The sequence below is a fragment of the Parasteatoda tepidariorum genome, chromosome 5, assembly GCF_043381705.1.
Source record: "Parasteatoda tepidariorum isolate YZ-2023 chromosome 5, CAS_Ptep_4.0, whole genome shotgun sequence".
In the NCBI taxonomy this organism is placed as follows: Eukaryota; Metazoa; Arthropoda; class Arachnida; order Araneae; family Theridiidae; genus Parasteatoda; species Parasteatoda tepidariorum.
Genome location: NC_092208.1, coordinates 92903435 through 92914988, shown reverse-complemented (window position 1 = coordinate 92914988; position 11554 = coordinate 92903435). Strand labels below are relative to the sequence as shown.

The following is an 11554-nucleotide window of genomic DNA, read 5'->3' as shown; positions in this document are numbered from 1 at the left end:
GTGTTATATATATATATATATATATATATATATGTAATTAATACTCTTAGCAAAACAAAAATGAGCTATTGATTTTTCTCTATTAACGAAGAGAAGCCGACGCTAAGATAAGCCTAACTGCTGTAACGTTAATACCCCCTCTTGTTAATAAGCAACAACCAGCTAGCGCTGAGGTTTATACGTCGGGTGGTTGTGTATCAACTGTTAATGAGATAACCAGGGATGAGAGTATCCCATTTGTTGATCTTACTATATTTTTTTCCGCAGTAGGAATTTCTTTTTTGAAAGTGGTAAGTGCGTATTTTTTTTTCATTACAGCATAATGTCATTAAAACGGAGCAGTGATATTTTTCATCTCACCTTACTATGGGTTTTGCAGTTTTTCAATAAAGAGAAACTAACAGCGAAAAATCCCGAAGACAAACCAAAGCATGAATATTTTAGTTAAAAATAAAAATAAAAACGTAGAAGGATTGTATTTAAAATTTTACAAGTACTTTTGACTCAAAAAAGCTTTCCCCCCCCCCAATAAACTATCTGTAAGTATTTCTATTTAAGAATATTTTTTTTTGTAGGAAGACTTAGCCTTTTTTACTGCAAAACACTTTCGCCCTTTTTTGGAAATTTTTTAGAAAGGAGGGGTGGTTAATTTATTCATTTATTAACCGATGTATTTAAAATTCAATAAAGAATTTTTAGTAAATACAATTACAAGAATAATTCATTTTGGAAATTACGATTTCATAATTTTCACTTTATGTCTGATTTTTTTGAACGTTTTGCATTTTGTCCATTTTTAGTTAATTTATTTTTATTTTTTACGAATATGTGAGTAATTAAAATTTCAGGCAAAATTTTTCATTAGTTCTTCGAATATTTTTATAAAATTTAGTATTATCCTAAAAAGAAAAAAAAAACTGCCATATAAGTATAATGAATTATAATCTTTACTCTTATTCTTCAACATTTTTTTAAATTCAATAATAATTTAATAAATGACTTGTTTGTCACTAAAATCTTTCACGGTAAAGATTAAGTAATGTATTGAACAGAACCTAATAGATTTTACCACGTCTACTTATGAATGATTTATTGCCAAACTAAAAGCTCCAGCCATTTTTTTATGATACAAAATACGCTCTATGACTGATAGATACGATCATTTTCTCATTTATTTTTGTATTTTTTTATATACTTAATGAGCGTTTTTTTAGATTTAATGAATTATGTATTTTGATGGTTTGTGGAAATAGAAAATAGTTATAGTTTCAAAAATAGTTCAAAAGAATACAAAAAAAATCGTTTCGTTTGCAAACATAAATATTCACATAAATCAATATAAAAACGTTTTATCTTTTGAAAACGTCAATCATATAAAACGATACTCATATGAAACGCTATGAAAACGTTCAATCGTTTGCAAACGTAAATAATAAGCAAAAAATTTATATCCAAAATAAAACGGAATTTTTTGAGGAAATGATATATACTATCATTTACTCATTTATTTTTATATTTTTTTTTATACGTAATGGGCGTTTTCTTAGATTTAATGAATCATGTGTTTTGATGGTTTATGGAATTAAAAAATATTAATAGTTGTGAAAATAGTCCAAAAGAATACAAACGAGAAATCGTTTCGTTTTCAAACGTAAATCATATAAAACGATATGAAAACGTTTCATCGTTTGCAAAAGTAAATAATAAACAAAAAATTGATATCCAAAATAAAACGGAATTTTTTTATTTAACATAACTTCCTATTTGATCACAGTACCTCAATAATTTACAAAAATCTTTTAAAGTGTATTACGATATTTTAAAATAATAATAAAGACAAAAAAATATCGAACACACGTGATCATTCACCCTTAAAAATTTCCACCCCATTAGACAAAACGACAAGACTTTGTTTTCGTCTTATCCAAATTATATATTGCGAAACATAATATCCCTAAAGAATGCTTACGTAATGAATTCGCAAAACGAAAACTTGCGATGGTAAAGGAATGTTCCAACAAATTGCGGTGGAAGGTTTCAAGGAGAGAGAGAGGAAAAAAAAAGAAAAATTTCTTCGATGCCGTAAAAGACTTCATTAGATGATTATTAGATGACCCTCCAGGAAAGGCTTCGTAATGATGTCGGAAAAAAAAGGGGGTCGTCTACATTTGGAATCGATTCCCGATATTATTATATCCTTTTTTCTTCTCTTGTAGTCAATCCCCACTTCGGGCTATTTTCTCGTTGAAAAGATCTGTTTTGACTTCATAATTACCTTTTTTTTTCTAAATTTTAAAAGGGATTTTCGATTTGATTTCATTAATGAGGATTGGGCTTATTAATTGCTTTTCAATGCTTGAGAGATTTAATGAGGAGCATCACTCTAATTATTTTTAGAAAAGAATTGCATGCAAAAACGTTACGACAGTAATAAGATCAATTATTTTTTAGAATTTTTTTAAATTCTAAAAAATTTAAAAATATTATTTACAATTTTTTTAAGAAAAATTTATATCAGTGCATTAGTTTAATTTTATGATAAAAGCATCAAACCAGATCGGTAGATTAGTTTTTGAGTTTTAAAATTTTAAAATAGCTGTCATTTAAAATTTGATCTCTCGAGATCTGTCCGACCTATTTCATTTAAATTTTCTGTAGTATTATTTATAAGGGTGCAAAAATGTGCTTTCATTTTTGTGCGCACCTTAATGTGCTTCCATGATTCATTCGACGGCCATTAAATAAAGTAAATAATTATTACACGTTAATTTTTTTACGGAATTATCTTCGGATAAATGATCTTAATAATTGTGTAACAATTAACTTTTCGAGTTGCTTAAAAATTCTCGAAATATTGCAAAATAAAAAAAAATTAACATTAGGAGGTCCAAATTTTCAACCACTCTCCTGACCATAGTTTCTAGATTGCAGTTACCACCTATGTTTGTAGGATCCGTATCCGGCCGAAATAAGAAGAAGAGAAAGTACGTTTATGTTCATCTTGTTTCAATTTAATATATCGTCTGCTCCAATTCATTGGTATATTTAAAATGAAGCCCTCCTCGATCCATTAAGTTCTAGTGTGTATAAACTACACTCTCATTGGACCAAAATTCAGAGTATTAGTTTGAGCACTGTACTTACCTAAATAGGTTTGATAAATCGATATAAATAGCACTTATAAGTTGAGAGAATTCTTTGAGATCTGTTTTCTTAATCAAATATTCAAGGCGAAGAAATGATGTGGGTAGTAATTTTGAATAGAAAACTTAATGGTGTTTTTCTTATTATTTATGTTTAATCTATCGAAAATAGATTTGAATAAAAGGCTTAAAAATTGTTTTAAATTAAATGATTTGAAACAAAGATATTTTTCGAAAATCTAATAATAAGCAAACGTATCATGATTACCTTTAAATTTTTTTTTTTCGATAATGTTTTGTTAGGCAATATACCGCCCTCTCTTTATCTGTACGATTCGGACAACCTTGTATTTTACAGGTTTCGAAAGAACACATATCAATCCTCTGACGATTGGTAACATTAAAGCTGTTTGCTTTGATTTTTTTTCTTTCCTACCCATGAACTCATTTTCAAACACCAAAAGAAATCGTTTGAGCTCCCACAATCACCCCTTTCTTGTCCAGTGGTCCATTGCTCTTTCAATTTCCACCAAATTGTCCTACTCCAACAAACAACCTGATTTTTCAGAAAACCATTTCCTAAAGAATCTCCAATAATTCGGAACCTAGAGTTTGCCGCCTCGTCTTATTCTTTACTAGAACAACCCCTAGGAGCTTTGCTGAAGTCCTTAGATCGTTCGAAAATCACTTAAAAGCTAGCTTATCGATCTATCGATTCGCTTTGATGAATTTTCTTAACCATTCCTTTTTTTCTTGTTTATTCTTTTTTCCTCCTTACCATTTCCATTGCTTTCAGTATCCAATACAGCTTTCATTTTTGACCACCTGCTCCAAAAAGAGAACATTAATTGCGGTATTGCTTATTGGTATGATTGATGAAGGTTTCTTTTATGGGCTCTATCTTTGATGATTTTTTTTATACAGTTGATTAAAAATCAATGACAAATACTTTAAAGCAATCTATTTTATAGCAGCGGCCCAAAATGGATGACCAAATCAATTTAGAATTCTTTCAAATTAAACTTCGTCAAAATAAAGATGGTTTTCGAAGATCGAATTGCAACTTAACGTATTAGACTGAATTTTATTTTATAATCGTATTGAACAGTCGACCCAATTCTGAGTTTACGTCTATCAGTGTTTCAACTCCGTATCCTTATAATTTTGAACCCAATCCAGATGACAAGGGAACTCCTTGATCAAGCATTGGAACAACCTAGTTTTCATGGAGGATTTTTTGATGGAACTAACTCGCATTTGCGTTACGTGAAGTGTAAAACCACAAAAAACCCTCACAGTTAGCCTAACGGCAAGGGAATTCTAATCCATGATCCGTCTTCCACTAATGATGCCAGCACTGAAGTCGGTGCGGACAGAAATCATACCAGCCAGTCATTTCTATTGAGAGGCCTCATGCTCTATACCCTGAGCCACAGCGGCTCTATAAGACAGAATGGGATAATTGCAAGTGGCGTAGTGTGGGTATCTCGATCCTGATAGGTTGTTGAAACATGGCATTTGTTGACGTTAGCAACTGTTCTTTCCATTCTATTTCGAGTAAACAAAGCCCTTCAAGTACCAATTCTTTTAATTGATACATTCTACATTCTTTCATGGAGATTCCAATTCTACCACTATATATTTGCACAACGACAGGCACGGAGCCATATTAGAACATAAACAAACTTATTATGCATCGAAGTTGCCAGTTACACGAAACAAAAAATATATCACTTTTACAATGAAATACATAAACAAATAATAAATCTAATTTAAGTAAAAGAAGTATACAAGAAAGAATTATGCCGGGATAGCCTGGTCGGTAGGGCGCTGGGCCCATGTCCGTGAGTTCGTTGGTTCGAACCCCTCTAAGGGTACAGGATTGGAGATCGATCGTTCTCTGATTCAGGTCAAAATTACGATCTGTGGATGAATGAATGGATGTATGAATGGGTCCGCCTTATAAACGAGCGCGACGTATGGTGGTAGAAGTCGAATTCTTGGACATAGATGGCTCCACTGAAAAACAAGAAACGCACACTCTGCCTTAAATTTGCTCGGTTTCACCAAGCAGGCTTGCCTGTGCGGCAAGTGGCATTAGAAACAACAACAACAGAAAGAATTATATTTCAACACATTTGATGTGTTATACGGTTCTGTATTTAATTAACTTAGAGTTCATTAACATTTTAAGTTATATAGAGAAACTTAGCTAAACTTTAGTACTCCATATTGCTGATAAAGATCAGCTGGTTCTGACGTCATAGGTCACATGAGTGGGTATTGGTTGTCTTCTTCTTCTTGGACTGCAAGTACCCAATTGTTTCAGTGCAGTTTGCCAGAAACCCAAATAAATTATGGAATAACGCTCGCTCTATTCGCTCAAATTGGATTAGATGATTTTACATGCTTCGATAGATACTCCATCAGCCATTTTCTTAATCCGTTTCACGTCTGTGATCTTTTAAAATGACGGTTCATTTTTTAAGAAACAGAAAAAAATGGTAGAACAAGTGTTTTGTTTTTAGCATTTGAGACTAGTGTCGAAAGCAGCAAGTTTGAGACACCGAACAGCGGGGCTGGTGTAAAATAGATCTACAGGAAATTGAAAAGAATGTTTTTGAACAAGAATGAACACTAATATTTTACCATTTTACCAGTTTCAGTGATGAAATTATAGGCTTTGAAATGCACAAGTATTGATTAATTAACTTTTTTTTTTTTACAGATTACAGTAAAAAAAATGTTTTATTATTTCAGCACGCTAAAAATGTTAGTCAAAATTTACGTACCTCCATCATTAAACTACGTCTTTTCTTTTTTGGAATTCTTCATATCCGGGGTGCAGTTATTGTAATCCAGGTTTGATCAATAAAGTAAAACAAAATCACGTATCGAAATATATCCTTTAGTCCAAAAGTGAAAACTAAAAGACAAAATGATAAAATTAGAGTGTTTTGCATGGTTGATGCTAGGAAACAAATTATAAGTAATAAAAATAATGCATTTATAATAAATTTAAAAAAAGATATTGTGTAATCACATTATTCCGATGGTATTCTGTAGTAACATCTTGAAAGAGTATCACAAATTATTTCGAGATAAAAATTCTAATTTAAAATTATTTTATAAAAACTAAATAAGCATTTGTGCAACATCGTACTTTACTTTAGGGATGCAATAGAACAAAACACAACTCTTTATTTTTATTTTGCTTTTTGAAAAGTAGAAGAATTAGCGTTCACTCAGATTGTTGAAAAATAATTTAATAGCTTTGGATGTAGTGATCAGATTCTCCCTAATTAATCCTTCGACGTGTTTCTTTTATGTGTATATTTTTCTGACCCTCTAATTACAAGCAAAAATATATTTTTTATTTCATTTTTTAATTATAAACAAGCAATATAAAAAAAAACTTGAAGTCAATTCCTATTTAGATCAACAAATGAAATTTTTATTTTAGTTACTTTTTATGAAATAAATTTTTTTTTTCTCCTATATAAAACTAAAATTGATTAATTAAATTTAATGAATGAATTAATATTTGAAAAAACTGTATTAACATGCAAGTGTAGTTACAATTTAAAAAAAAATAACAAGTACAAGTTTATACAATTAATACAAGTTTAAAAAAATGTATTTGTACTTGAATGGATGAATGAAAAGTATTTTATGAACGATTGAAAACAAGATGTATAGGGAGAGTGTAAACTAATAGTACAGTAATCTAATAGTAACTAAAATAATTGGTTAGATTATCGGAATTATATTTGTACTAAAATATAAAAACCAAAAAAAGTAGTTTGAAATATTTTTCCGTTCATATTCAAAAATTTATCAATAATTAATAATGAACAGTAAAGAAATCTCAATGATAAATAACTGTTTCTTTTATATCTAAATAACTGTAAATAAGTGCAAATTTTAAAAATTATTGTTTGGAAGTGAGCCCTGTTTGGAAGATTTTACCTTTGATGCAAAAAAAAAAGATCTTTGTTTCATGTTACATTTCATAACCATTAAATGCTATTTTTCACTTATTTTGACCGAAATTAATACAAAATAATGAAAATGAAGTCTGAAAAATATGTATACTAAAAATTTTAAGTTTAAGATGCAATATTAAAGATCTGAGGAGCCTGAAACAAATATTATTTTATGTAAAAATACATACTCTAATTTATTGGATGGTTTAAAAGGCACAATACTGTTCCTTACGCTGTTAAAATTAATTTCAATTCCAAAAACTACTAATAATGCTTAATATTCAATCTTCATATGGCCTAGCACGTTCTACGTACAAAACTAAAGTCAGATCTTTTTTTTTCTTCGCAAAATGACATCCTAAAAATACACTAAAAGTAGCCCTTTTCACCACATTAAAATATTGATTAAGTTCAGTTCCAAAATATAATTTATAAATATAAAACATAAATATAACCCTCTTAATAAATTTAATATAAAAAATATAAATTATGAATAATTATAATAAATAAATAAATATATATAAAATATACTCTTTATATCTAAATAAAATTTCCTCGCGTTTTAAAATAATTAACGTTTTTCAACTTAGCTTTAGAAATTGCAGGCAAATTTAAACACAAAAATTATGTTACAGATGTTTTTAAGAATAAATTATTATGCATCTGCGCTTTGTTATACAAAAAAAAATCAAATCAGTTAAGATATCGACGAGAATGTGAAGCACAAATATTGTATCATTTAAAAATAATTATTTCATTGTTTTGAATAAGTTCAAAAACAGCATAGCGGTTTTTCAACATCGAGATCCTATTTGCTAAAAGTTAAACTTCTCAATATGATTTCTCTTATTCTTTTGTTGTCAAGGCAACTAGAACGGGTTTCTTAAAGTCGAAATTTAACGTTATGTAGCGTTACCGATTAAACGCCCTTCTGGATCATTAGAGTTAAGTTATAACGAGTTAAGTTATAGAGTTAAGTTTTAGAGTTATATTATTTAGGTCACGAACAAGAATATATGCATCGGTTCAGCCTTGCTCAAAACTGCAAATTTCAACTGTCTATAAATTACATATTTTTTTGCTCAGATAACATACTGTCTTATATGTTTCCGTTAATCTACTAAAAACCGATTTCCTATACCCAAGTAGCACAGGGATATTGTAACAGCTTTAGTCTACATCGACCGACATTGTCAATATTGGCGAAAATCGACATTGTGTGTACGATATTGTACGATTCCCGTCGATTTCACATTAAAAGTCTGTTTGTAAAACTTTTCATTTTAAACTTTATTGTGTTCTTAAATCAAAATTAATTATTTAAAAGATAAAAAATGACGTCAAATTGTTATAATTCCATAAATAAATATAAAATATAAATTTAGAGATATCCGAAATGCTGAGAGATATCGATCGACGTTCCCCACGTTTTTACATTTTCGAGCAATAAATATTGTTTCGCGATATTGAATATACGTTTTAAAAGGGGTCCATTTTTATGTAGTGCAATGTTTCGCAACGATATTGTACAATGTTCAAAGCTTAGTTTTTACGATATCATTTTTGTGAATTGTGCTAATTGGGTAGAGCACCAGGCGTTCTTTTCTAAAGTATGAAATAAGAGAACTTTTATATACTTTGCTCAGTATATAAAGGTTTTTTTTTCTTCCCATTAATCATTCTGCAGAATATCCTGGTACTATATGGAAATTTATTTTATCATACGATCATCGATCATCCTCGATCGATTTTAAACATTCGATTCGGTGTAAAAGAATATTATAGTGCAATGACACACATATTCCTTACATTGTTATCCTCTTCATAAATGGAATAGTTCAAGCGATTTCTTCACTTTTTTACACGTTTCCTTTCTCCTTTATCGAAAACAAGTTGGGCTATACTGGCGTAGAGAAAGGACAAGATTCGGCAGAACCTTGGTAACGGAGAGTGTGNCTATTTTTATGTAGTGCAATGTTTCGCTACGATATTGTACAATGTTCAAAGCTTAGTTTTTACGATATCATTTTTGTGAATTGTGCTAATTGGGTAGAGCTCCAGGCGTTCTTTTCTAAAGTATGAAATAAGAGAACTTTTATATACTTTGCTCAGCATATAAAGGTTTTTTTTTCTTCCCATTAATCATTCTGCAGAATATCCTGGTACTATGTGGAAATTTATTTTATCATACGATCATCGATCATCCTCGATCGATTTTAAACATTCGATTCGGTGTAAAAGAATTTTATAGTGCAATGACACACATATTCCTTACATTGTTATCCTCTTCATAAATGGAATAGTTCAAGCGATTTCTTCACTTTTTTACACGTTTCCTTTCTCCTTTATCGAAAACAAGTTGGGCTATACTGGCGTAGAGAAAGGACAAGATTCGGCAGAACCTTGGTAACGGAGAGTGTGCAAATAGAGTGACCTTGATGCCGGTTATTTTATTTGAAAACTGGTAGTCCATTTTTTTAGACTAGTTTAATGAGAGTCTTTTCCTTAACATTTATTCCCAAAAATTGAATCAATATAATTATGATGCTTTTTTGTAGTTATCACTAATTCATCAATAATATCTGTTTATCAATACAACTTTATCGCATCTTTATGCAGGGAAAAAGAAGAGCATTTGAAATATATCTGTATAAAATAACACGATTTTTACACGGCAATAAGAAGCAATCGAGACTTGATGAAATTTTCGCAAAGTGTGGTAACTAATCCCGTTTTTACTCTCGATTGCAATCCTTATCTGGACAATTCTGAAGCTTTCTAAATTAGATAAAGGGGCACTATTTTTCACCTCCTATGCGTGAATGTATATATCATTAATTAAAATTAGTTTAGATTTGAAAAATATACCATCGACTTCCTCATCACTAAAGAATTTAATGTAAATTCATAAAAATGATTTCAAAAGAACTGTTCATTGCGACGCAATTCTTTTTATCAAAACTTATATAATTATAGCCCAGTTTACATATTTGGTGCGGAAACTGAAACTGTGAATAAAAATTTAGAAATTGGTAGAACTGCCTGAAATTTAAAAAGAAAAAATCCTAAGGGTAAATGTCAAATCAACATGCGAATTGAAAATTAACTTCCTTTCGAAAGGCGCTTTTCTTTTGAAAAGGTTTTCCAAAATGGAAACAGCCTTTTATGTTTGAAAAATCTTTCACAGCTCTTTTATATTTTAAATTCTTTAATTAGGAAAAACAAACAGTGACTACCTGAATTGCGTAGGTGGTGTAAAATGCATTTTGATATCTTTGAAATATTTGTTTTTTCAACCTTTTCGATAACACGAACGGTACTTTAATCCCCTTGGAATTATTTACCTACTATTTCAGGAACCTTATTATTTATTTATTTACTTATTTATTTAGTTTTTTTGCATATTGACTTGGCAATAAGTTTATCTTTAAATGCAAACAATTTTATTTTGTTTACAATTTTTATTAACTTATTTATTTCTACTTTGAATTTAAATTTTCTCCTTAAATGCTCGAATATAAGCGATTTTATTGACAAAGATTCTAAAAGCTGCAACTACGTAACACTCTGCTTATGAAACTGCTATTTTAGTTTGTTTAAAAAAAAAAATTTTTTTTATTAGTTTGAAGAAATGTGTTATTTTACTTTTCTTACACGTTAATTATTATATCTTTATTTTATTTTTACACAGAATGTCGTAAAAGACATTAGAAATAAAAGTATTTTAATAAAATACTTGTTTATCAAATAATTTAATTTTCTCACCTCTGAACCAGCTGCACAGTATTTATGAAAAATTTTATTCAGAATGCACAGCATTTAATAGAAGAAGCTTTAGAATTAAAAATACATATAGAATAAAATTCTTTAACAAAGAAAGTAAACTGAAATTTTTGAGTCACTAGAAATTACTAAACCTAATTATTAATTTTTAAAAAAAATTAAACTAAAAACTATTTCTGTTAACATGAATCAACAGTAAACAGTATCATCTAAACAGTATGATTTATCGTCGATACATCAAAAGTATTTCGTACAAAGAGAAGAAGAATGTCTCTTATTTCTCCTTCTTTCAACATTTTTATTTAAATTTTATTAAGAACGTTTTTTTTTTCTTAAGTCAATAAATACAATTATGTGAAAAAGCTAAGATTAAGGTTCACGTTAAAGCATATACTCTCAGCTATATTCACGATCGCAACGCTCGAGTACGCCCTCTATCGGGAGCCTGTAAATATCAGACATTAATTTATCACGTTTTCATTTAGTTTCATCAAAATCATCTGCCATGACGGACGCCATTTTCTTAGCAGCAAATAAAAATAAAAATGTCCCTAAGGAGCAGCTGAAGAACTTGAAAAAACTAACCAGAAAATGCCAAACATTGAAGCAGAACACGCCAAGCATTTGAAGAACAATTCTAAT

General features: G+C 29.5%; 2 protein-coding genes across 8 annotated transcripts in view; one reads left to right on the top strand and one right to left on the bottom strand.

Moving 5' to 3' along the window:
• LOC107440814 (uncharacterized) overlaps window positions 1-11554 on the top strand; it is a 651143-nt gene that overhangs the window by 216683 nt on the left and 422906 nt on the right. The gene's annotated exons all lie outside the window — the stretch shown is intronic.
• Window positions 1-11554, bottom strand: part of LOC107440819 (tetraspanin-9-like) — a 231209-nt gene that overhangs the window by 128081 nt on the left and 91574 nt on the right. For all 3 annotated transcript variants that reach the window (XM_043040728.2, XM_043040727.2, XM_043040730.2), the window contains exon 2: window positions 5936-6069. The gene's annotated coding sequence lies outside the window, so the exon portion shown is untranslated. The remainder of the gene's footprint in view (window positions 1-5935; window positions 6070-11554) is intronic.